At 47.4% G+C, this 24,392-nt stretch overlaps 1 protein-coding gene and 1 pseudogene across 2 annotated transcripts in view; one reads left to right on the forward strand and one right to left on the reverse strand.

The window, feature by feature from the left end:
* ABHD2 (abhydrolase domain containing 2, acylglycerol lipase) overlaps positions 1 to 6,561 on the reverse strand; it is a 94,051-nt gene extending 87,490 nt beyond the window's left edge. Inside the window, exon 1 of the mRNA XM_080809518.1 lies at positions 6,430 to 6,561. The gene's annotated coding sequence lies outside the window, so the exon portion shown is untranslated. The remainder of the gene's footprint in view (positions 1 to 6,429) is intronic.
* A 14,563-nt stretch (positions 6,562 to 21,124) lies between these two features.
* LOC308346069 (small ribosomal subunit protein uS5-like) lies at positions 21,125 to 21,963 on the forward strand (annotated as a pseudogene). The gene has a single exon. The product of its transcript is annotated as a small ribosomal subunit protein uS5-like (transcript).
* Positions 21,964 to 24,392: the final 2,429 nt, after the last annotated feature.

Here is a 24,392-nt window from a genome sequence, read left to right on the forward strand (position 1 = left end):
CACTGGAGGGTCTCAATTCCAATGAGTGATGGGGGTCCCATCCCAGCCTCCCCCTCTCCTTGTTCTTAGGAACCCTAACATGGCACCTTAGACACGAACAAATCCAGACCCCACAGTGCATTGGCTCAAGTTGCCCTAAGGTGCTCCAACTGCAGATCAAGATCAACACGGGGTAGTCCACACTGCCTGAAACACCGGGCACAAACCCACACCAAACCATGCCGCAAATAGGCCAGCTGGACTGCCTGAATGGCCTGGTGTGTCCCAGCAAGGGGGCAGCCAGCACTGCTTAAGGAAACCGAAAAAGTAGAAACGTCCTTGAACAGAACCCTCTTCTTCAGCACCGCCCCCCCCCCCCAATGCCATGATTCCATCTCCACCAGCTCAACCTTTTGATCGGTCTAAATCTGTTTTGTTTAAAAGGTGGCTCTTTATTCTGGGACACGGACCTTCCCCTTTTTTTGGTGTTAAAATTTCTTTTAACAACAGGGGCAGCTGGCTGGTTCAGTCCGTGGAGCATGTGACTCTTCAACTCGAGGTCGTGAGTTCGAGCTCCACGTTGGGCGCAGGGCTTACTTAAAAATAAACAAACAAGGGGCCCCTGGGTGGCTCAGTCGGTTAAACACCTGACTTGATTTCAGCTCAGGTCATGATCTCAGGGTCACGAGATCCAGCCACGTGCTGGGCTCCGCACTGAGCGCGGAGTCTGCTTGTCCCTCTCTCTCTGCTCCTCCTCATATTCTCTCTCTCTCTAAAATAAATAAAATCTTATAACAATAAACAAACAAATAAATAAAAAGATGGCAACATGGAGATGACAAGGCTTTTTTATTTCTATCTCTGAAAAGATGAAAATTTGGCAATCCTACGTTGGACTTCCTGCTTTGTTTTTTATGCTCTGACATGACTAAGGGAACAGTATACGAATACATGTTTGGACTGATAGTGCACAAATGGGGCGATTTTCAAAACTTCTCTCTCTTTTACCCCCCGGGAGCCTGGAGAAGGCATAACTGATAAGGCCACCTCCCTCTCCTATCACAAAGCACAGTATCTATGGTACAACTGGTTGATCTCGTGGACGCCCAGCACTGAGCAAAGACCGGAAAGCAATGACTCCAGATTAGACTGGCTGACGAAGACCTTGGCTGCTCAGTTCAACTTCAAGGTGATTTCAAATTAGACTCGGAGGTAAATGAAAGCACGATGAAGATTAAGGCACATTTGAAGAAAAGAGGGAAACAGAACAACAGGCAAGATCGGGAAGTCACAGAAGACCACAAGACCATGCTTAATTCCGTGCAGTTATGGAACACACGAGTGCAGCTATAGAAAATTCACATATGAAGAACCCGGAACTCTCTTCTTCAAGTCACCATCGGAGAAAGCTTGGCCAGGTCCTATCAGGTTCAGACCTTGGAAATGGTAAAGTGGTTTAGAGAATCTGGGAAACATTCCTATGAACAACCAAAATGACATTCCCGAATGTTGGTTCGGGAAGGATGCTCCCCGAAGGCACAGGTGGGAGAGCTCGTTTTTCCTAGAGAAAAAGGGTGGGGCACTGATCAAAGCTACCCCAAAGGGAAGGCCAGGCCAGCGGTGAGGGGCAGGGTTCCTTCCTGATGCTCTGGGGCCAGGAACAAGGGAGCCAGAGCCACGGTGAGGAGCCAGGGCTGGATGTGACAGACGTGCTGAAATGTGTATCAGGAAGGCCAGGAGCCTTCTCCGGAGACCAGAGAAAACACAGCAAGCTTTCCCTGGAAATTCCAGCACATTCTGAGCAGAGGGGAAGGGGAAGGGCCCAAGGCCCACTGCTCCTCACCCTCCAATGCTTCCACTCTCCCTCCCCAGGATGACCTTTAAGGGAAGCACTCTACCTCACCTGGCCTCCTCTTAGGCTTAGAGCGATGGGATGTAGAGAAGAAACATAGTTTGCCCCTAAATATCCACAAGATGCTTTAGGATCTCCACGCGAGGCTGCTGCCTGAGTTAAGACTGGCTCTTAGCATCCTTAGAAACAGGAAGGAGACATCTAAAATAGTCCACCTTCATAAAAAACGACAACGGAGAGCTCTCTTTCCGTACTGCCAAGAAATACTAAGTGAAAAGAAAAAGCAAGGTTCCAAATAGCATGTACAGTATGCTACCACAAAGGGGATAATGGTGATGAACTTGCTAATGGACGCGTGGAACACCCCTGGAGGATGAAGAAATCAGAATTACTGGTTGCGTGGGGCGTCTTGGGTGGCTCCGTGGGTTAAAGCCTCTGCCTTCAGCTCAGGTCATGATCCCAGGGTCCTGGGATCGAGCCCCGCATCGAGCTCTCTGCTCAGCGGGGAGCCTGCTTCCCTTCCTCTCTCTCTCTGCCTGATTCTCTGCCTGCTTGTGATCTCTGTCTGTCAAATAAATAAATAAAATCTTTAAAAAAAAAAAAAAGAATTACTGGTTGCCTCTTACGGAACAGAAGTAGGCAGCAGGATTCAGGGCTGGACGGAGATGTGTTTGCTGGCTCGCCTTTGGTGCCTTTTGACTATTTTCACTCATCGTATAAACGCATTACTCATTTTTAAAAATTCGAATGAAAAACATTAAAAAATGTGTTCAATGTAAAGGAAAAACAAAACAGTCCTTATGCAGAAACGGAACACACAGCTGGTTTCCGGGCACACACCAGATGCTCCATTTGTTGAACTTAATGAACCTCTGCTTAAAAGCAACAAAAGAAAAATCAGAAACACAGCAAATCCAAGGGTATCGATGTTCCAGTTCTCTAGTAAGCTCTTCACCTGTTTGCTACTTCACAATCACACAAGATTGGGCAAGGGGGCCTTGCAACGGGGTCTAGTGCCCAAGCTTCACGGATAACAACAGGACTGACCATCGGGCCACGCCAGCCATTTTATAAAATGAAAACGTTTAATCCAAAAAACATGATGCCCTGGAACCAAGACAACAAAAATAAATATGCAGATGTGAAAAACGATCCTGCGGGGAGATGATGTCAGCATGCACACAGTGTCAACACAAAAACAGCAGCACAGGGGTTAAAAGTGTCCATGCATGGCCAAAGAGGTTAGAACGTAGAAAGCTGCTATATAAAATTCTCAAGCCAGACCACATCCAGAGGCAGACCGAACCCCTAGGGCTCTGTTCCTGGGGACAGTTTAGTCCAAAAGGGAGCAGGAAGGCTTCCACACCTCATGGTCGAGTCAGCCACATGCTCAAATTGGTCAAGGAGTACCCAAAACCCACATTGCAATAAATACCAGGCTACTGTTAGTAGAAGATCTAGCTGAAATTCTGCCACAAAAATTCTATTACTTTGGAAGTCTTCCGGCTAGAGTTTCTCAAAGAACCAGGATTTAAGAAAAGAAAAGAAAAAAAAAAAAAAGGCAGACTCTACCTCTGTCTTTCACAGGACCAAAGAAATTATCTTGTGTTCTGGGCACAGGGGAACCACTAGACTCTATGCGGGCTTTGCTGGAGATGACCAGGAGAAAGATTTACATGGAAGAATGAAGGAATAATGGCAAACGAGAAGCCTTTCCCTAGGATGTTATGGAAAAGAAAGTGAGGTGGAGAGAAAGGGGCCCATATTAACACACAAAGAACCTAAAACAATTATTCTAAGATGGCTGAGCTCTATAGAATGCCGGAAACAAAACCCCAAAACTCAGAATCAATTCTCAAGAAGGTGCCAATCCATGACTCTGATCATCTTTGGTTCATCCTAAAAAACTCATAAAAACCGAGAAGCAAAAACCAAAGGTGACGGAATGCCTGCCGGCAAACACAGGTGACAGGTATCTTCCAATTAAAAGGGAACTGGCTGGCAAACCGAGAGAAGGTGTTTATCCAAACTGTGAAGACAATAAAGGAAACGAAGCCGAAAGGAAGAAAGAAGAGAAAGGGAACTTTTCCTACTACAGAGAAAGGAAAAGCTGTTCCATTGTACTTGCCATCTCGTTCATTTCAAGTTCAAGAAGAGAACAGGAAAACCGGTGAAGAAGCTACATTACCAGCAGAAATCATCACACACTTGTGTGCCTGCCAGGAACACCGCGCTGCCGGTCCTCCCCCTGCTCGAATGACTAAGTAACTTGCTTAAATGCATTTGACACAGGATCCTTGAACTTCCTAAAAGCACTTAATACAGTGGCTCATGAAATCTTAATCTAAAAATGTCCATCCATTTATAATCAAGCTGCATCACACGGACAAGTGGACAAGAGAGCCAAACAGAGGGAACTGAGAATTTGGAAGGATGCTGGGAAGACTGGTATTATCACGGACTTTATCACTTTGAAGGATTTCTTTCCCTCTTTTTAAAGAGAATAAAAGAGATTTGTCGTCTCAAAGCAGTGTGATTACAAGGAGAGGACAACAGAGAAAAGGAATGGCATGATTCAATAAAAGAAACCTTTTTAAAAAATGCAGTGTGACTTAGAAAACCCCACAACGTTAATACGACAGTGAAATCTGGAATATGTTTAATGAACTGGGGGCAGGAGACAGGAAAAAAAAAATTAGTTCCTGATAGAAAATACTGCGTGGAAGATATGGGGTGGGGAGCATAAAAAGGCAACAGAACATCGTATTTGGCAAATCGATAGTGGTTACTATGCGCAGGGCACTGTTCTAAATGCTTCAGATACAGTAACTCATGCAATCCTCAAAACAACCTTCCAACCTCAGTACCATCATCATTCCTGTTTGACAGGTGAGCAAACAGAGGCAATGGAGAGGTTAGCTAACTTGCCCAAGGTTACAGCTTATAAGAAGTAAGGCTAGGATTCCAATCTGGGCACTCGCCCCAAAATCTGTGCTCCTAAACTCTCTGGACTCCCCTAGAATCTAACTACCAACAGAGCGAGTAAGATACAAGTCATGCACTGGCTAAACCCAGGGTCAACAGATCATCCCTTAGTCATGGCTCTGCGATGACCAGTCAGCCCTGGGACCCCTGCGGGCCTTAGTTTCCTCACCTGTGCCTTGAAAAGACAGATTAGGTAAGCTCTTAACTAAGAGTTCATCAGCTCTAAAACACCCCCAAGTCCATGCTGACCATCCACAGTCTATGACCTGGTCTGCTTCTGTCTAATTCATCCTGACACAAGCAGCAAGTTATGTTTACATTCTTTCTTTGCCTCCTGACCTTCAGAAGATTACTATGTCCTCTCCATTCAGGCAAATGCCAGGGAGTAATGAAAGGGGGACTGTATGGTTTCTTCTTTGGACTCGACTTAATGCAGTTGTAACGAAATGGCCCTGGAAAAGCTCTGGGAGCAGACAACATGAACTGGGCCAAACCTACAGTCTCCCAGGCCCCTCTCTTGAGCCTGTTCTTGGAACCTGCCCTTGGATCTGGTTACTGGAATGCAGGTGAAACTGACCCACTGGGGGGGTGGTGGTGGCAACCAAAAGAGAGGAATTGGGGGAGATTAAGATTGGGGGAGATTGATGCAGTCCAAGGTAGTTCTAATTACAGAGTTTCATGATGGCTAAATAAACCTTATCTTCTTGGTATACTCCATTCTCTTTGCTGACACCCACTCTTCAGAGTTAAGACCACAATGCATTATGGTGAATTCAACACCTAGTACCCAACTAACAGACCCCCAGAAATAGCCCTCTCAAGCTAGGCATTAAAGGTCACCCAGAGTGCATTTGCGAATGGAGAAGGGCCTTACAGGTGGGTCACGGAGCCCACCTTTGAGAGTCTTTTGGAAGCATCCCTGACAGGTGGCTGTCATCTGGCCTCTGCCTGGACACTTCCAAGGTCGAGGCACCGGCTGCCTCCCCGGACAGGCAGCCGCTTGCACTGCTGGACAGCTCTCTGTGGGTAAAGCCCACGAAGCGCCTAGAACAGTGCTTGGCGTGGGGCCAAGCTCAGTAAGCGCTCCTCCGACTGGGTCGAAAGCTGCCTCCTTACAACTTGAACCCATCGGTCCTTGGTGCGCCCCTGGAACCCTGAAACGCAGAGGCCCCCGGGATGCCCGGAGCTGTAATCAGGCCCCTGGGCCCTCTCCTTCCAGCTGCGGATCCCAGACCTCCATCACCAGGCCTGGGTCGGCAGACCTCCTCCCCAGACCCCAGAGGTCCCAAGAGTGAGCACCGATGGAGGGATGGCCGGCAGGGAGGCCGCAGTCAGGGAGGTCCCCATCCTCGGAAGCCGGGGTAGGAGGGGACAAAGGGCTTTCAGAAAGGCGTATCCCACCCGCTGCGGTCCGGGCTGCCTCCCTCCCAGCCACTGGGCGTGCCGGCCCTCGGGACCCCTGCGGCGCCAGGTGACAGGCCACGGAGAATCAGAGGCGCAGGCAGCGGCGCGATGGGCCGAGCCACGACGGGGACCTCGGGGCTCAGGGGTTTGGCGCGACGGATACCGTCCGCGATCCCGGCTTAGCGGAGTTCGCTCGACCGTGGCTTTACCTGCGCGTGGTTGACCGCGGGCCAGCTTGCCCCCAGCCCGGTTCCTGCAGCTCCGCGGCTGCCGGCGGCGCTCATGGAAATGCAGCCGGAACCCCTGGCCAGTGCAGCTCCCGCCGCTACCGGCCCCGCCCAAGCAACTGCCGCCACGCCCCTGACGACGGCTTCTGCCACGCCCCCGACACGGAACCCACCCGCTCATTGGACGGCCCAGCCGCGGCTCTACCAGCCCCGCGAGTTCATTGCATCCAGCGGGCAGCCCATTGGTCAGCGGAGCTGCTCCTCAGAATGGAGGCGGAACCCTCGGGGAAGAAGTCCTCCACAGTTGGTTACCTTTGACGTCTTTAGCCCGTGGGCTGAATGGCTATTGGATAAGGCTGGCCCGGAGGGGGCGGGGAAAAAGGAGGAGGACTAAAGGATGGGTCGTGTTTGGTGTCGATCCGGGCGGGGTGCGGAGAGGGAGGCAATTGTGACTGCGAGCTTGTTTTGGGGGCTGGGTAAGGTCAGGTGTCTTGTGAATTGAGACGGGGGGGGGTGGGGGGAGGTCCACTAGGTAGTTCAGCTGCGGAGTCTGCCGGCTCCAGGCCGACGCACTAACTCACCTGTAGCCCCGGATAGAGCGCACCACACCGGTCGTAACCGAGACAGAGGAGGGAGGCTCGTGAGTCACCGAGCCGCGTGGAGAGGAAAGAATGTGGAGACAGGAGCCTCTGGCTCCTTCCAGCTGGGTTAGGGTGATGGGGACATGCCGGCGCAGTGTGGACCTGTCGCTGTCCCACTGCCCTTCCAGCACTCAGGATGACCCTAGCGCAGTGGGAGGCAGCCAGGGGGAAAGTAGCCTTTAGAGTCAGACCTGCTGTCGACTCCTGCTGGTTGCGTGGTCTCGAGGAAGTCACTTAACCTTTCCGCATGCACCCTGATTTCTTTGGCTACCGGGAATAACAATAGTAGTTGACAAGGAGATTAAATAAACCTGGTAATGACTACCAGTGCCTGGCACTCGGCGGGGGTTTAATCAAGACTGGTTCCCCACCCACTCACCTCCATGGGTCCATGGAACTCGGCCCAGTTCTAAAATTCTCTGAGCCTGAAACTGCTTTTGGCATGTGCTTTGTCAAGAATAGAACAGTAGACTGACTTGAAATGCAACCCGCTTTAAAGGTGGACAGGGCCACCCTATCACCGCACCGGAGGGCTGGGGCATAGAGAGCAGGAGATGAGACCGGAGGAGCGTTTAGCGAGAGAAGGGAAGTGGTATTTGCAGCAGTGTTAAATTTTTTCCAGCCCATTTCAGGATTATGACAGGGAAAAATGGAACTTTCCTCCTCCTGTTCAGCCTCCCAAGTGTCCAATGGCTGAAGTTTCACGGAGGGTGCCCAAGTAAGTAATCCTTTGAAGGCTGATCAGCACTGAGCCAGAAACCACCGCATAAAATCTTTCAGGGACTCCTGAAGCCCAGTCCCCCTTCTGAAGGTGTGGGAGTCCTAGAGTGTGAACAGAAATAGCCTCTTTGGCCAGAATTTAGCCCCAGACCCTTTGGGTCTGCCTTTGAGAGAACCCACAGCCAAGGTGTTCAGGAGGAGAAGAAAGAATCCTTCGCCAATGCTGTATTTTTCAGTAGGTTGCCACCTTACCAAAAGAAAAAAAAGTCGCACCTCAGTAGGACCCCCAGGGTTCTGACTCTTGCATTAATACAGCTTGGGCTACCAGAAAAGAACTTTAGATCTGTGGCCAGCTGTGTGTGTACGCACGCGTGCGCGGGCACACACACATGCGCATGAAGGCACATTTGTTTCTGCTCCATTTTCCCAGTTCTCCTGTCTTTAAATAGTACTGCTTGGTGGTCATACCATGTCTGCACATGTGCTGGGGAAACTGGCCTAACACAGGTCTGCTCCTGCTAGTGTTTGCTAATGTAGACGGAGACGTCTCGTTGGGTCCGCCAAGGCGTTAAAGTGGCTGCTGAGATCTGGGAAGATTTCTCGGGCTTGATTTAGAGCCACAGAAAGCAGCTGTTAAGAGTAGATTGCTCTACCGGATGAATTTTTTTTTTTTTTTTCCCATGTCAGGGGCACAGCTTCAGCCAAGAGTTCCAGAAAGGAATTCTAAAACACAGTTGCATCACAAAGGCTCAAAAAGGTGCACAGCAGGGTCGCCTGGGTGGCTCAATCAGTAAAGCTTCAGATTCCTGATTTCAGCTCAGGTCATGATCTCAGGTCATGAGGTCCAGCTCTGGGCTGGGCATGGAGCCTGCTTAAAATCCTCTCCCCTGTTCTCCCTATGCGCACCCTCCCCCCCAAAAAAAGATGCACAGAATGAGCTCACTCAAGAACCTTTCTCTAAGGTGATCATTTTTAAAGTCCCTCAGAATTGGGGATCACTCAGAAGTGGGGATCACAGAATTCAGGATTTGTTTTCATATACTTTCTTCCTCCCTCCCTCCCTTTCTTTCTTTCTTTCTTTCAAGATTTTACTTATTTATTTGACAGAGATAGCGAGAGAGGGAACACAAGCAGGGGAGCGGGAGAGGGAGAAGCAGGCCTCCTGCTAAGCAGGGAGCCCAATGCAGGGGCTCGATCCCAGGACCCTGGGATCATGTCCTGAGCCGAAGGCAGACGCTTAACAACTAAGCCACCCAGGCGCTCCTACACTTTATTTTTTTAAAATAGTTTTAGATTCAGGGCGCCCAGTTGGCTCAGTTGGAAGAGCATGCAACTTGATCTCGGGGTCGTGAGTTCGAGTCCTACATTGGGTGTAGAGAGTATTTAAGTAGCTAAAAGAAAATAGATAAATAGTTTTAGATTCACAGCAAAATTGGGTAGAAAGTACAGAAAGTTCCCATTTATCCATCCCCCCAACACAGGCAGGATTTTTTTTTTAAGATTTTATTTATTTTACAGAGAGAGAGAGCCCATGAGTTGGAAGAAGGACAAAAGGAAAACAAGAGAATCCCAAGCAGACTCCGAGGTGAGCACAGAGCCCCAAGCGGGGCTTCATCTCACAACCCTGAGATCATGACCTGAACGGAAATCAAAGAGTCAGAAGCCCAACCAACTGAACCACCCAGGTGCCCAGGATTATTATTATTTTTTTAATGTTATTTATTTGAGAAAGAGTGCGTGTGAGTGTGCACGTGTCAGTGGGGGGAGAGGGAGAGAGAGACTCTCAAGCAGACTCCCCACTGAGCGTGGAGCAGAGGAGGGGCTCCATCCCACGACCCCGAGATCATGACCTGAGCCAAAACCAAGAGTCAGACACTCAACCGACTGAGCCACCCGGTGTCTGACCGGCAGGATTATTTTTTACTAGCAATATCTACCAGCGGGTGAAACTTTTCCTTTAGAATATCCTTGCCAAAAGAGGGTTCCCAGGACGGAGTTAAGTTTTCTGAGACTAGACCTCATCACTATAATCAGTGAGAGGGAAGTGGGGAAGGATGTGGCTGACAAAACAGTGCTAAAAACCACAGCCTGGATACTCATGAAATTTCTCAGACGGCCTGAGAGCACCAGAAATCAAAGATTGTTACTTTCTTTTTCCACCCAGTGCTGCCTGTGTAAAGTCTAGGAAGGGAAGTCAGAGTTGTCCATGGCCAGACTTCCTGGCTAGCTTCTCATTGATAACAGAGATGAAATTTGTTTAGAAGTTCTAAGTCCCAGTATGCAATAGTTTCGTGAGGGCAAACTATGATGAAATTCAAGGGTTTGGCTTGGTTTGTTATTGGGAAAAGCTTCCCACTGGCTGTTTAAAACAGGATGGATAGCTAGTTTATGTTTTAGGCTGCTTCCTTAAACCTATATGGGAAGCTCTCTGTTAAAAAAAAAAAATGCATAGGGTTGTTTTACGCCGGGGAGAGTCTTGGTTTATGCTGACTGCCCTGGAAAATTTTTAATAGTGCTTCCCTTTCGTTTCAAATGTTCTCAGTTTAGATGATAAATGATATGGCAGTACTTACATACACAGGGCCCAGCACTGAAAATGCTCATAAAATGCACTCACACACACACAGGTGAAAAGCTGTTCCAGCCTTATAATCAGATACAGGGTATCAGACAGGTGTTTGGCTCAAGATGACTTCTTAATCACCATGCATTCCTCTTCTTGACGTCATCCTTAATTACAGTCATAAAAATTGAGTTCCTCATGCTATCAACTCAAAAGGAGTCAATAAAACTTGTGCATTAAATAAGTATATCGCACACCCTTTCCTGCCTCGTTCATGTCATTGAGCTATTTTAAAGCTGTTTACATCCTACCAGAGATCCCTATTTTGTTTTTCCATATCGAGAATTAATTAACAAGAGAGCAAATATCTTTACTGCACAGGACCCACAGTACTAATGAGATAGACAGAACAATAAACCAAAGTCCCATCTCAATATAGGACAAATACGTCGTGAAGAGATACGAAAAAGACCAAGCAGTAAGCAACAGAACCTAATCAACACTGTGAACCATTAAGCAGAGGAGGGAACAATTTCTCCTGATTCAGATTCTTGGAGATTTGAACTGGGCCTTGAAGTTGGGGTGGGGAGAGGTGAGGACAACAGGAACAGAAGCCTCTAAGTGGAAAAACGCAAGATGTTTTGTCTGGAGCAGAGTCCAAGTGGGGAATCAGCAGGAGAGAAGATGAAAAGGTGAATAGGGCTGGTGGCGGATGGCAGTCAATGTCTTCGTCTGAGTTCGTGGCTTCATCTCAGCTGCCTGAGTAGTTGGACATCCTGGCACAGTGTATGGCCTGCTTCAGGCATCTGTATATAGTCTTCCTAATTTTGAACCTCTCTCTTTATTACCTGGTTATTATTAATAGTTTCATTAAACTCACCCACTTTTTATTTATTTTTTTTAAGATTTTATTTATTTATTTGACAGACACAGAGAGAGAGCATAAGCAGGAAGAGTGGCAGGCAGAGGGAGGGGTAGAAGCAGGCTCCCTGCCAAGCAAGGAGCCCAATGCAGGACTCAATCCCAGGACCCTGAGATCATGACCTGAGCCAAAGGCAGATGCTTAACGACTGAGCCACCCAGGTGTCCCTCGCCCACTTTTTAAAAGCCTTCTTGTGTCTGATATTAAATCACTGGTTCTCAACTGGGGGCAAGTTCACCCCCAACCCCAGGACATTGGCAATATCTGGAGATGCTTTTTGGTTGTCACAACTGAAGACAGTGAAGGCTGTTGCTGAACAGGACAGCCCCACAACGCAGAATTATCTGGCCCCAAATGTCAGTCGTGCTGAGCTTGAGAAACCCTGCACACCTAACCAATAATGTCTGTGATTTCACAGGCTTGATGTGCTGGTTAGATTTTATTTACTTTACATGAAAGTAACTTCACAACTATTAAATTTTAAAAAATGTTCTTCCCCATGCTACTTGATTCAAACAGATATTTGGATACCCACACTCATGGCAGCATTATCCACAACAGCCAAAAGGAGGAAACAACCCAACTGTCCATTGATGGATGAATGGATAAACAAAGCGTAGCACAGGCATACAATAGGGAATTGTCCAGCCATAAAAAGGAAGAAAATTCTGACCCATGGTCCACCAGGAGTGAACCTTGAAGACATTATGCTAAGTGAAATGAGCCAGTTATAAAAGGACAAATGTTGCATGATTCCACTTATAGGAGGAACCTAGGAGAGTCACATTCATGGGGACAGAAAATAGAATAGGGGCGCCTGGGTGGCTCAGTGGATTAAAGCCTCTGCCTTCAGCTCAGGTCATGATCCCAGGGTCCCGGGATCGAGCCCCACATTGGGCTCTCTGCTCAGCGGCGAGCCTGCTTCCCACCTCTCACTCTGCCTGCCTCTCTGCCTACTTGTGATCTCTCTCTGTCAGGTAAATAAATAAAATCTTTAAAAAAAAATAGAATAGTGGCTACCAGGGATGGGGACAGGAGGTAATGGATTGTTATTTAAAGGGTACAGAGCTTCTGTTTTGCAGGATGAAGAAGTTCTGGCATTGGAGGGTGGTGATGCTTGTACAGCAACGTGAATGTGCTTAATATCACTGCCTGTACATTTAAAAGTGGGTGAGAGGGTAAACTTTATATAAGATATATTCTACCACAGTAAGAAATGTTAAGCTTTTTCTTGGGATCACCTGTGATACATCTCAACCTGCTTTCAAAAACATGAGTCCCAGCTCATAGTAGATGGTCAGTAACATTTGTTGAATGAAATGGAAGGGAGTTAGATTTATCTTCTTCTAAACCGTAAGAAGCAATTGAAGGGGGGTGCCTGGGTGGCTCAGTTGGTTAAGCAACTGCCTTCAGCTCAGGTCATGATCCTGGAGTCCTGGGATCAAGTCCCACATCAGGCTACCTGCTCAGCAGGGAGTTTGCTTCTCCCGCTGACCTCTCTCCTCTCATGGTCTCTCTCCCTTATTTTCCCTCTCTCTCTCTCTCTCTCTCTCAAATAAATAAATAAATAAGATCTTAAAAAAAAAAAAAGAAGCAATTGAAGGACATGTGCTTTAGAAGCAGAAAGATCTGAATTTCAGTCCAGCCTGAGATATTCATTGGCTGTGTTCTCTCAGGGGAAGTGAACTGAGACTTTATGAGTCTCAATTTCTTCCTTTGTAGTGTAAAGAAAATAATGCCCATCTCATAATGTTGGAAAATGACATAATATGTGTGAAATGCTTAATTACATTACACGGTATATCGTTTGTGCTCTATGAGGGATAACTACTGATATTATCCTTATTGTTTTTTAACAGATTTACTGGGATATAATTCACATGTAATACGATTTTCCTATTTGATGTGTGTAATTCAACAGGTTTTCATATATTTAGAGTGTGCAACTATACCACAATCAATTTTAGAACATTTTTATCCCCCCAAAAGGAATCCCCTTGTCCACTAGAAGTCACTCCCCATTTCCCCCAAAAGCAACCCCCACCCACTCTAGACAACCCACTATCTACTTTCTGTCTTGATAGGCTGTCCTATTCTGGACATGTCATGTAGATGGCTTCATACTCAATGTGGTCTTTTATGACTGATTTCTTTCCCTTAAAATGTTTTCAAGGTTCATTCACATTGTAGCACGTATTCATATTTTATTCCTTTTTAATTGAGCTGTAAGTATTCTTTATATATTGTAGATACAAGTCCTTTATCAGATATATGATCAGATACATGCTTCCATTCTGTGAGGTGTCTTTTCACATTAATGGTATCCTTGGAAACACAGAAGTTTTTCATTTTGACGAAGTCCAGCTTACCTATCTCTGTTTGTGCTTCTGTTATCAAATTGAAGAAGGCTTTTCCTAATCCAAGATCCATGGGGATTTACTCCTGTATTTTCTTCTAAGAGTTTTCTAGTGTTCGCTCTTATGTTTAGGTCTATGACCTATTTTGAGTTAATTTTTGTGTCCTGTAAGCAAGATGCCCAGATTCATTCTTGTGCATGTGATGTCCAGTTGCCCATTTACTGAAAAATACTTTTTTTCCCATTGAATGTCACACTTGTCAAAAATCAGTTGGCCAGAGATGTACAGGTTTCCTTCTGGGCTCTCAATTCTAGTTCTCTGATCTATATGTCTCTCATTACACCGTCATGATTACTGTAGTCTTTACAGTAAGTTTTTAAAAATTGATAATTGTGAGTCCTCCAACTTTTTTCTCCCTTTTCGAGGTTGTGTTGCCTATTCTGGCTCCTCTAATGAATTTTTCATTTCAGTTCTTGAACTTTCTGACTCCAGAATTTCCATTGGTTCTTTTATAATTTCACTTTACTGAGATTTTCTCTCTCTCTCTCTCTCTCTCTTTTTTTTTTTTTTGGTAAGATTTTATTTATTTATTTGACAGGCAGAGGTCACAAGTAGGCAGAGGGGCAGGCTGGGGTGGGGGGAAGCAGGCTCTCTGCTCCGCGGGGAGCCCGGCGCGGGGCTCAATTCCCGGACCCCAAGATCATGACCTGAGCTGAAGGCAGAGGCTTTAGCCCACTGAGCTACCCAGATGCCCCCCCTTTTTAAACATATAATGCATTATTTGCTTCGGGGTACACGTCTGTGATTCATCAGTCTTACACAATTCACAGCACTCACCATAGCACACACCCTCCCCAATGAGATTCTCTCCTTAATGAGACACTGTCATCAGACCGTCCTTTACTTCTTTAAACATGGTTTCCTCTATTTCTTTGACCATATTTATGACAATTGCTTTGAAGTCTTTGTCTGCTATGTCTGACATCTGAACCCTCTTGAAGGCAGTTTCTGATACCTGATGTTTTTCTTATATATAGGTCATACATTCTATGTCCTGGCATGTATCACAGTTTTCTTTGAAAACTGGATATTTTAGGTAACTTTGGATATAGGCTCCTCCCCACTCTGGGGCTTGTTGTTGTTTGCTTGTTTACTTGTTCAGTGACTTGGCTGGACTGTTCTCGTGAAATCAACTCCCTCATAGTGCACACTCTGACATCACTCTTCAGGGCGTACAGCCTTGGATATGTACCCCCTGGATATGGTCAGTCTCTCTGGGGTGACAGTGGTCTTAACAAGACTTTGTCTATTGGGGCACCTGGATGGCTCAGTTGCTTAAGTGTCCGACTTTGGCTCAGGTCATGATCTCAGGGTCCTGGGACTCAGAGCCCCGTGTCAGGGTCCCAGCTCAGTGGGGAGCCTCCTTCTCCGTCTCCTTCTCCCACTTTCCCCCTGCTTGTCCTCTCTCTCTCAAATAAATAAATAAAATCTAAAAAAAAAAAAAAAGATCCCAAAAAGACTTTGTCTCTTTACCGCATTTCTGTGTTCAGCCTTCTGCCTCTTGTGGTATCACATCTGACTGTCAGCCTCCACCAGCGGCTGGCTGGTCACTCTACTGGGTTTAACATTGTCCTGGGGCATACACCAATCTACAGTTTTGTCCAACTAAATCTGGGCCCCTTTCCAGGGGTAGTCTTTGAGGCTTATTGCAATCAAGAGGGTTCTCCATAGCTGTCTCTTTCCCTGGTTCTCTCTGTGTACATCTAGGTAGTCGGCAATTGAACCGCTTGCCCAAGCAGAGCTCCCAGACTCCTCTTGGCTCCTTACCAACAACATTTCCACTGTTTTTGAAAGTACCCTACGCTTGAAGTTCCCTAAACTGTATTCCACATAAAGTCAGTTTCCTTGGGGAGAGCTTTGGAGCTGTCTGCTCCTATGGCCTGCTTCTCCTGCTAGGCAAAACCACTGCTCCAGAACATGGGGAGTGTGGGCAGGGACAATGGCCTTCTCTCAGAGTGACAACTTTGCTTTATGAACAGATTGCTGGACGAGGGCAGCAGACTCTACTCTTGTTTGCTTGCCTCCCCTCCCCACTAGAATCTCTATCCTGTGAGCCAGCTGGGCCAAAGGGGATGGAGGCCCCAGTATTTTTAGCCTGTGCTGCCCAAGAGAGAGCTTATGCCCTAGGAGTGAGAGCCAGGTAGAGGCAATGAGCACCCGTCCTCTTAGCCAATCTTGCTTGGAATAGAGCTCTGAGAAATGCTGGCAGCCTGTCCCTCTGGGAGACATGCTTGTGCGCCGAGGGAGGAGGGAGCCCTGCGTTCTTGGCTTCACCTGCCCAGAGTGGAGCTCCCATCAGGCAGATCTAGAACTGGGCAGGAGAGAGGGAAGGAGAGAGGTTTGAGGCTCAAATGTCACTCTCATTGTTCTCACCAAGATTTAGTGAATTTTCCTGACTAAAAGTTCTTAATTTGCTGTGTGCTCTTTAGACAGTTTTCAGAGACTGTGAATTGTTATGGTTTTATTTTGTTTTCTTAAATTTTCCCCGGTTACGGGGCGCCTGGGGGGCTCAGTGGGTTAAAGCCTCTGCCTTCCGCTTAGGTCGTGATCCCAGGGTCCTGGGATCGAGCCCCGCATCGGGCTCTCTGCTCAGCGGGGAGCCTGCTCCCCCCGCCCACCTACCTCTCTGCCTACTTGTGATCTCTCTCTGTCAAATAAATAAATCAAATGTTTAAAGAATTTTTTCCCGTTACCATTGTTTCCCCGTGGAGAGGGTTCACGGAGCAACTCACGTCACCATTCCAGAAGTCGGGCGTTCTGTGTTGCTTATTTATCATGAGGCGGTACCTCAGTCAGGCTGGAGGCAGGGTGCAGGGGAATGTGGAAGGAGGGGCGACTGACGCCAGGTGGGAGAGGTGGGGGCTGCTGCACTGGCTCAGGTGTAAAGTGACAGAGGTCTGAACGTGCCGGAGGGAGGACAAAGGAGAGGAGTGCTGGGGGCACCGCCAGACTCATCAGAAGCTCCCCGCAGGTTAAATCTGGGGTGCCTGGGTGGGGGCGGGAAGGGTCAGAGAGAACGCCAAGGTGATTCTACTATGGAAGAGGCTGGTCTGGTCTGAGGTAGAGCCCTGGAGACCCCGGTAGCAGATCTACTGCAGGGAAAGGACAAATAATAGTGCACTGTGCCCAGGAAGATGGGACTCGAGAGCAGGCAAAAGGTCACGCTTTGGAGACAAAGAATTTGGCTGTCACACGTTTTGTGTAACGCTTTGCAACAGTGCCCACACACAAGATAGCAGAAGTCATGAGAGTAGATAAGTGCCAGAGAGAGCGAGAGAAGCAGACCAGGTCACCTTCCATGTGGGAGAACAGAACTCGTGGCAGGCCGGAATGAGGGAGATTGAGAAGTTATCTCCAGAAAGGTAGAAATCATGAGAGCTAACACTTATTATAACCCTTACCAAGAGCCAGGCACTGTTTTAAAAACTTTCCGTGTTTTCTTGTATTTAATCTCACAGTTAATGTCACAGCGTTGGTATCATTACCCCCGTTTTATAGATCAGAACACTGAGACCAGAGAGCTGAACTAATGGGCTCTCGCACGTGGTATGCGATGGGGCCCAAGTTAAAAACCTAAGCCGTCACGGACGTACGTAACCTTCATTCCCAAGTGTGTACTCAAAGAAACGTGCATATGCCAGTGTTCATGGTGGCACCATTTGGGACAGCCTAAGGCTGTAAATAGCCCTCATGTCCATCAACACTAGAATGGATACACAAATTGTGGCATCTTCATATTCAGTGGAATATTATACAGCAGTGAAAATGAAAAAATCCCATTGCTAGAAGCAACAACACGGACATAATGTTGGGCAAAAGAAGCCACTCACAACAGAGACCGTGTTGTATGATGCTGCTTACATTGAGGCAAAATGAATCTACAGTGTAAGTAAGTCAGGTCACCTCTGTGCGGTCGCAGAGACCGGGAGAGGGCATGAGGAGGGGGTCCAGTAACGTTCTGTTTCCTGATCTGGGTGGGGGTTACACAGGTGTGTTCACTTATGAAATGTCACCAAGCCGCACACTTCTAGTTCATGTACTTTTTTGTGGACAGGTAACACTTCACTACAAAGTCAACTAAGAAGAAAGCAAAAGGGAACAAGGGCATATGATTTGAGGGCACACCCTGTGAACCAGGGAGCTATCAAGATAGCAGCCGTCCTGTTTCCTCCTCAGTGAGTAAAATGTAAAGGAAAATACAGCGGGGAGTGCCTACAATTATACACTTAAAAGAAATTTAAGCGGCAGATGGATCAAATGCAACATATGGGCCTTGTTAGCATCCTTATTAAGACAGACTGGGAAAAATAAAAATAATGAAACAATCAGAGACTTTGAACACATTGCATCTCGGATGACATTAAGGTATTGTTGATTTTAGGTATATTAATTGTACCGTGATGATTTTTAAAAGGCTTTATATTTCAGAGGTACATATTGACATGTTTATGAGTGAAATGATGTGACATTTGGGATTTGCTTCAAAATAATGTGTGTGTGAGTAGAGAGATGAAACCATATTGACCAGGAGTTAGTTGATCACCGTTGAGGGTGGGAAGTGGTTACCTGGGTGTCACTGTACTATTCTCTGTACTTGGTATAACTTTGAACATATTTGTAAATAAGAGGTTTTTTTTTTTAAATAAAGATTTTATTCACTTATTTGACAGAGAGAGAGAGCAGCAGGCAGAGGGTGAGGGAGAAGCAGGCTCCCTGCTGAGCAGAGAGCCCAATTGGGGGGGCTTCAATCCCAGGACCCCAAGATCATGACCTGAGCTGAAGGCATATGCTTAACCGACTGAGCCGCCCAGGCGCCCTATAAATAAGAAGTTTTTTTTAAAAAGAAGAAAACTTACATTCAGTGTGCCTGCAACGTAATTGATGTCTATGGCTCCATGTTTTTAAGTTCGCATCTCTACTGAGATGGACGAAGGTGAGCACAAGTGCATGGCCACGAATACCAAGGGAGGAGGGAATGTTTTCGCAGTGCCCATGGCTGTGGTTCTGCTTCTCCCCACCCAGTGCTCCACTGAAACGGTTCTGGCATAGGTCACCATGACCCCTGCTCACTGCCACGCCTAGCATTTGGTTTCCATCCCCGCTACTTGACTTCTGGGTAGCCTGGGACTCGTGGCAGGCACCCCTGCTTTCCTCAGCCTCCCCGTCAGTCTGCACTACAGACCCTTCTTCCCGAGGCTGATTCAGCCATGCATTCTGTCCTCAGGCCTCTACCCCCCCGCATACACTCCTCCCGAGCGGTTTTATCCCCTCCTAGTAGCTCCAGGTGCTGCCAGACTGTCTTTCTGAAATGCAACTTTGATTGCCCAATTCCTTCGCTAAAACCCAGGAGCAGCTTCCCATTCCCCAGGGACCATGTTCTAACTCTTCGTAAAGGCCCAAGAGGGCTTTCGACATCTCTTCGCACATCCACCTCCTTTCTAACTACCTCCCAGCTCTCCTCCTCCCATTCCCCTTTACACCTTGCGTGTCCACCGGTTACATCATCGACAGTTCTGGAATGTGCCATGCTATTTCTTGCTCCCATACCTTTGATTCCATCTGGAACACTGACCTATAGACTACCTCACTTGGAAAACTCCACTCATCCTTTGGGACTCTGCTACAGGGTCATCGCATGGGTAAAGCCTTTCCTCATCTTCCTGTGGTGGTCCCCCATTCAATTATTCATTCATTCATTCATTCAAAAAATATTTATGCTCAGGGCCCTGTGCTAAGGTTGGGTGCTGAAGTCAAGAACCCACATAGTTCACACTTTACATCATGGCTCTTATCTCACCAATAGTATGAACTTACTTATATAATAGCCACTAGCCACGCCTACCCCTACACCCCACCTCTTGAGGTCAAAGATAGTGACTTCTCATCTTTATACCCCAGTGATAATGGGCATTAAAGATGGTTGCTCAGTGGAAATAAAGAACAGTCACTGAGAAAAGGCCTTTGGGTCTGACTGTCCACTCTTGATAAACTTCAGGTGTCTGCGTGGGGAAGTTCCAGATCAAGGGTAGACAGAATGAGCCCTTTCCCCCTCGGAAACAAGATGGCAGCAAGATTGAGTGATGGGGGTGTTCAGAGTATTTTAAAAGACACTGGGAAGAGACAGTAAGAAACAGGCTTCAGACACTAGTGAGGGGTGCCTGGCTGGCTCAGTGGGTAGAGCCTGTGACTCTTGACCTTGGGGTCATGAGTTCGAACCCCGCATTGGGTATAGAGATGACTTAAAAAGAAAATCTTTTTTAAAAAGAAAAAAAAGATGCTAGTGAGAGGAGACAAAAGCAGCCAGAAGTAAAATGACAAAGGAGATGAGATTTGCTGTTTTTGGTGGTGGTGGGTGGGATGGGAGAGCAGGCCTTGGACAGACCCATAGACAGCAGTGATAAAACCGGTAGGAGTCATCGCAGCCCCTCTGTGGAGTGCATCTTTTTTTTTTTTAAGTTTATTTTTATTTATTTTTAAGTCATCTCCACACCCCAAAGCAGGGCTCAAATTCATAACCTTGAGATCAAGAATCATGTGCCTTTCCGCCTGACCACGCAGGCGCCCCTAACCTCTTTATCTTACTTAATTGTCACAGTGTTTGTGTTGGGATGACGAGATGGGTTCAAAGTGTGTCAGTGACTCTCCTCCGGGCGCCACATCAGAATCACCTGGGGAACTTGTGAAGACGTGGTTCTGGGTCCCCCAGCTTTTCTGGTCTAATCTGATCAGGGGCAGAACGCTGACCTCTGAATTGATCAAGTCCTTCAGGTGATTCTATCCTATAGTCAGAGGGAGAGCAAAGGTAAGGAATCTGCCGGTGCGCTCCCTGGGATGGACTTTAGCTCCTGTGGGCCTGATTCCAAGGCCTCCGCATCTCCCCCTAGAGCTCTGGAACGTGTCTGGCAAGCGGAGACCCACCTACCTGGGGACCTACTACATCAGCCGCTCTGGGCGGAGCCCAGCAATCTGGTGGACAAGCGCAGCAGCACGGAGCTGCACGGAGCTCTGACGCTCACTCAGGTTTGAGAACCCCGGCCCGGTAGCCTCGCTCTGCGAACGTGCAGCATCAGCACCAGCCAGGAGCCTGTGCGGAATGCAGAGCTCAGGCCTCACCCCACACCTCCTGAGTCAGAATCTGTGTTTGGCCCGACCCCTGGGCTCTTCATCCACGCAGGAGAGTTCGAGAAGCCCTGCCTTAAACCAATAGTTCTCAAATGTGCCAGACAAACGGCATTAACTTGGGAGCTTTTGGTTTTGAAGTACACATGCCCAGGGTACCTGGCTGGCTCAGTGGGAAGAACGTGCAACTCTTGGTCTTGGGGTCTTGAGTTCAAGCCCCACATTGGGCGTAGAGCTCACTTAAAAAAAAAAAAAAAAGGTACAGATTCTGGCTTTGCCTCCGAGAAAACACCAAATGGCCAATGGCGTTGGTGTTGTGGTTGGGCCCTGGCAGGGGGCCCTGGCAGGAGGTGGGAGGCCCTGGTGGCTCCCACAGAAGCTTTGGCAGCAGCATCCAGGGCAGGGTCTCGGCTCAGAGCTGGGAAGGGCAAGGCTGAGGACCAGGAGAGGATCCCCATCCCCAAGCTTCGTCAACGACAAGAAGGACAAGAAGATCAGGTCCCCGGAGACGGAGATCTCGCTCTTCCTGCCCATCAAGCAATCTGAGATCACTGACTCCTTCCTGGGAGCGTCCCTCAAGGACGAGGTCTCGAAGACTCTTCCTGTGCAAAAGCAGACCCGTGCGGACCAGGTTCAAGGTGTTGGTTGCCATCAGAGATTATGTCGGCCTGGGTGTTCAGTGCTCCAAGGAGGTAGCCGCTGCCATCTGTGGGACCGTCATCATGGCCAAGCTTTCCATCAGCCCTGTGCGGCGAGGCTCCTGGGGGAACAAGACAGGCCAGCCCCACAGTGTCTCATGCAAGGTGACTGGCTGCTGTGACTCCGGGCTGGTGCGCCTTATCCCCAACACCAGGGGCACTGGCATTGTCTCAGCCCCTATGCCCAAGAAGCTACTAATGATGGCCCGCATTGACAACAACGACCCCTCAGCCGGGGGCTGCACCCCCACCCTGGGCAACTTTGCCAAAACCCCTTCTGATGCCATTCCCAAGACCTACGGCTCTCTCACCCCTGACCTCTGGAACGAGACTATGTTCACCAAGTCTCCCTATCAGGAATTCACCGACGTCTGTAAAAACCCACACTGGAGTCTCTGTGCAGAGGACCCAGGATCGAGCTGTGGCCACCGCATAGTTTTATCCAAGAAAATGTCAAGGGAATTAAAGCCTCTTAAGAAAAGGGGGGTGGGCACCTGGCTGGCTCAGTAGGTAGGTAGGTAGGTAGGTAGAATCACCTCAGTAGGTAGACAGACCATGCAACCCTTGATCTCAGGGTCATGAGTTCAAGCCTTGCATTGGGTGTAGAAATTACTTAAAAAAAATAAAATCTTTAAAAATAAATTAATTAATTAAAAACACACACACACAAAGTACAAATTCTCTAGGTATCCCATCCAGGTTTCAAATTCACTAGGTTTGAGGTCATGCTTAGGTCCCTTCTTTAAAAACCTCCCAGTAGGGGTGCCTGGGCAGCTCAGTCGGTTGGGCACCTGCCTTCAGCTCTGGTCATGGTCTTGGGGTCCTGGGATCTAGCCCTGTATCGGGCTCCCTGCTGAGCAGGGACCCTATCTCTCCCTCTCCCCCTGCTTGTGCTCTCTGTCACTCTCTCTTTCTCTCTCGCTCTCATTCTCAAATGGATAAATAAAATCTTTAAAAATCTTTTCTAAAAATTAAAAAAAAATAAAGTGAAACCCCCTGGTAAATCTGATGATCATTTAATTTTAGGGACAATTCCATTCCATGCTGCTGCCTCTCTGTAGAAGGAATTTTCTGAGTATTCTTTTCCAAGGCATCTCAGAAGGTTGCCTAAGGTTGCCAGATTGAACAAGTGAAAATACGGAACATGCAGTACATTTCGGATCTCAGATAAACAGGAAATAAATTTTTGTGTAAGAATGTCCCAAATATTGCTTGGAACATACTAGTTATAATTATTTTAAACAGTAAAAATTTTAAATTTAGTGTATTTACTGGTAAAAAAAGATTTAAATTCAGTCATTTTGGTCAATTTAAATTGGGTGAAAATTGCTAAAAAAATCATTGTTTAGTATTTAAATTCAATTTAAATTCAAACTGGACTGGGTGTTCTGAATTTTTTCTGGCAACCCTACTCACAACGGTCCCGGAATTTCAAGGAGAAATTTGGCATAACCTTAGGGAGGAGAGGAGGAGGAAGAGCTTGCCAGGATGTCAACAAGAAATGGATGAATGAAAGGCGGAATGTAAAAAACACTGTGTTACACTATCTCAATCAGCTTAAGCTAATTTACGCCTAAGGCTGCAGAAAAGTGACCCTTACATCTCAGTAACTCACAGCCCTGAAGGTTTATTTCTTGTTCATGTTACATGTCCATAAAGATCAGCTGCCTCTCCTCTTCATTCTGTGACTACGGCTCATGAGAGGCTTCTAAGCTAGAACCCTCCCGGCCTCAGGGAAAAGGGATAAAAGGGAATGGTTGGCCACAGAATGATTCTTAAAGCTAGGGGGACCAAATGTCCCATTTTGTCCAGGACTAAGTGGTTCCTGGGACCTAAGGCATCAGCACTAAAAGTAGAGTAGCCCTGGGCAAATCAAGATGGTTAGCCACCCAGTTAATAAAGCTTCTACTTGGAAATGACACTGGTCACTTGTGCTCATGTTCCATTGGCCAAGAGAGTCACGTTACCAGGTTTATCATCAATGGGTCGAGCACTTATAAGCCTCCAGTAGTGAGGGACCCACAGAGAAGGGCAATGGATATTTTTAATACTAATACAATCTTCCACAAAAAAGCAGGTGGGAAAATCTCATAGTCTTCTCTTTAAAATATAGAATAGGGGGCACCTGGGTGGCTCAGTGGGTTAAGCCTCTGCCTTCGGCTCAGGTCATGATCCCAGGGTCCTGGGATCGAGCCCCGCATCGGGCTCTCTGCTCAGCGGGGAGCCTGCTTTCTCCTCTCTCTCTGCCTGCTTTTCTGCCTACTTGTGGTCTCTGTCTGTCAAATAAATAAATAAATAAATAAATCTTTAAAATATAGAATAGGAAGGACCTTCAAGATGGCAGAGGCAAGGGCCATGAAGGACAGCAGCCTGGGGATCTCCCCTCTCCCCAGGAGCAGGACTAGGACCTAATCAAGAAACACTCCCCACACGCAGGATCCGTGACAGCCCAGGGGAACTTCAAGATTTCCATAGACCAGGGACTACTATGTTCCCCATTCTTTCCTTTCTAAATGGATTGGGATCACTCCGTCCCTGTTGTTCCTTCGTCCATCGAAAGGAATGGATAATGTCTTTTTAGTTCTAGATCTCCAGATCTAGAGGAACCACATCCAGACCTGATGTATCATGAAATGCTGGGCTTAAAGTCTGGTGCCATGGTTAGATGAGAATTTAAGTTGTCTCCTGAGAGGAGTGATTTATTTTGCAGAAAAGAGGGAAAAAAGTATTTGGGACCAATGGGGTATATTGGGGTAGATTGTGTTATGATCCAAAATACTTGCTGCTTCTCTGGGACTATATCTTTTGAGACCCCTACCTATATGAGGATTATATTTGCAACCCCACTGACCTTGGGCTCAGCCA

The sequence above is a fragment of the Martes martes genome (genome assembly GCF_963455335.1).
Source record: "Martes martes genome assembly, chromosome: 7".
In the NCBI taxonomy this organism is placed as follows: Eukaryota; Metazoa; Chordata; class Mammalia; order Carnivora; family Mustelidae; genus Martes; species Martes martes.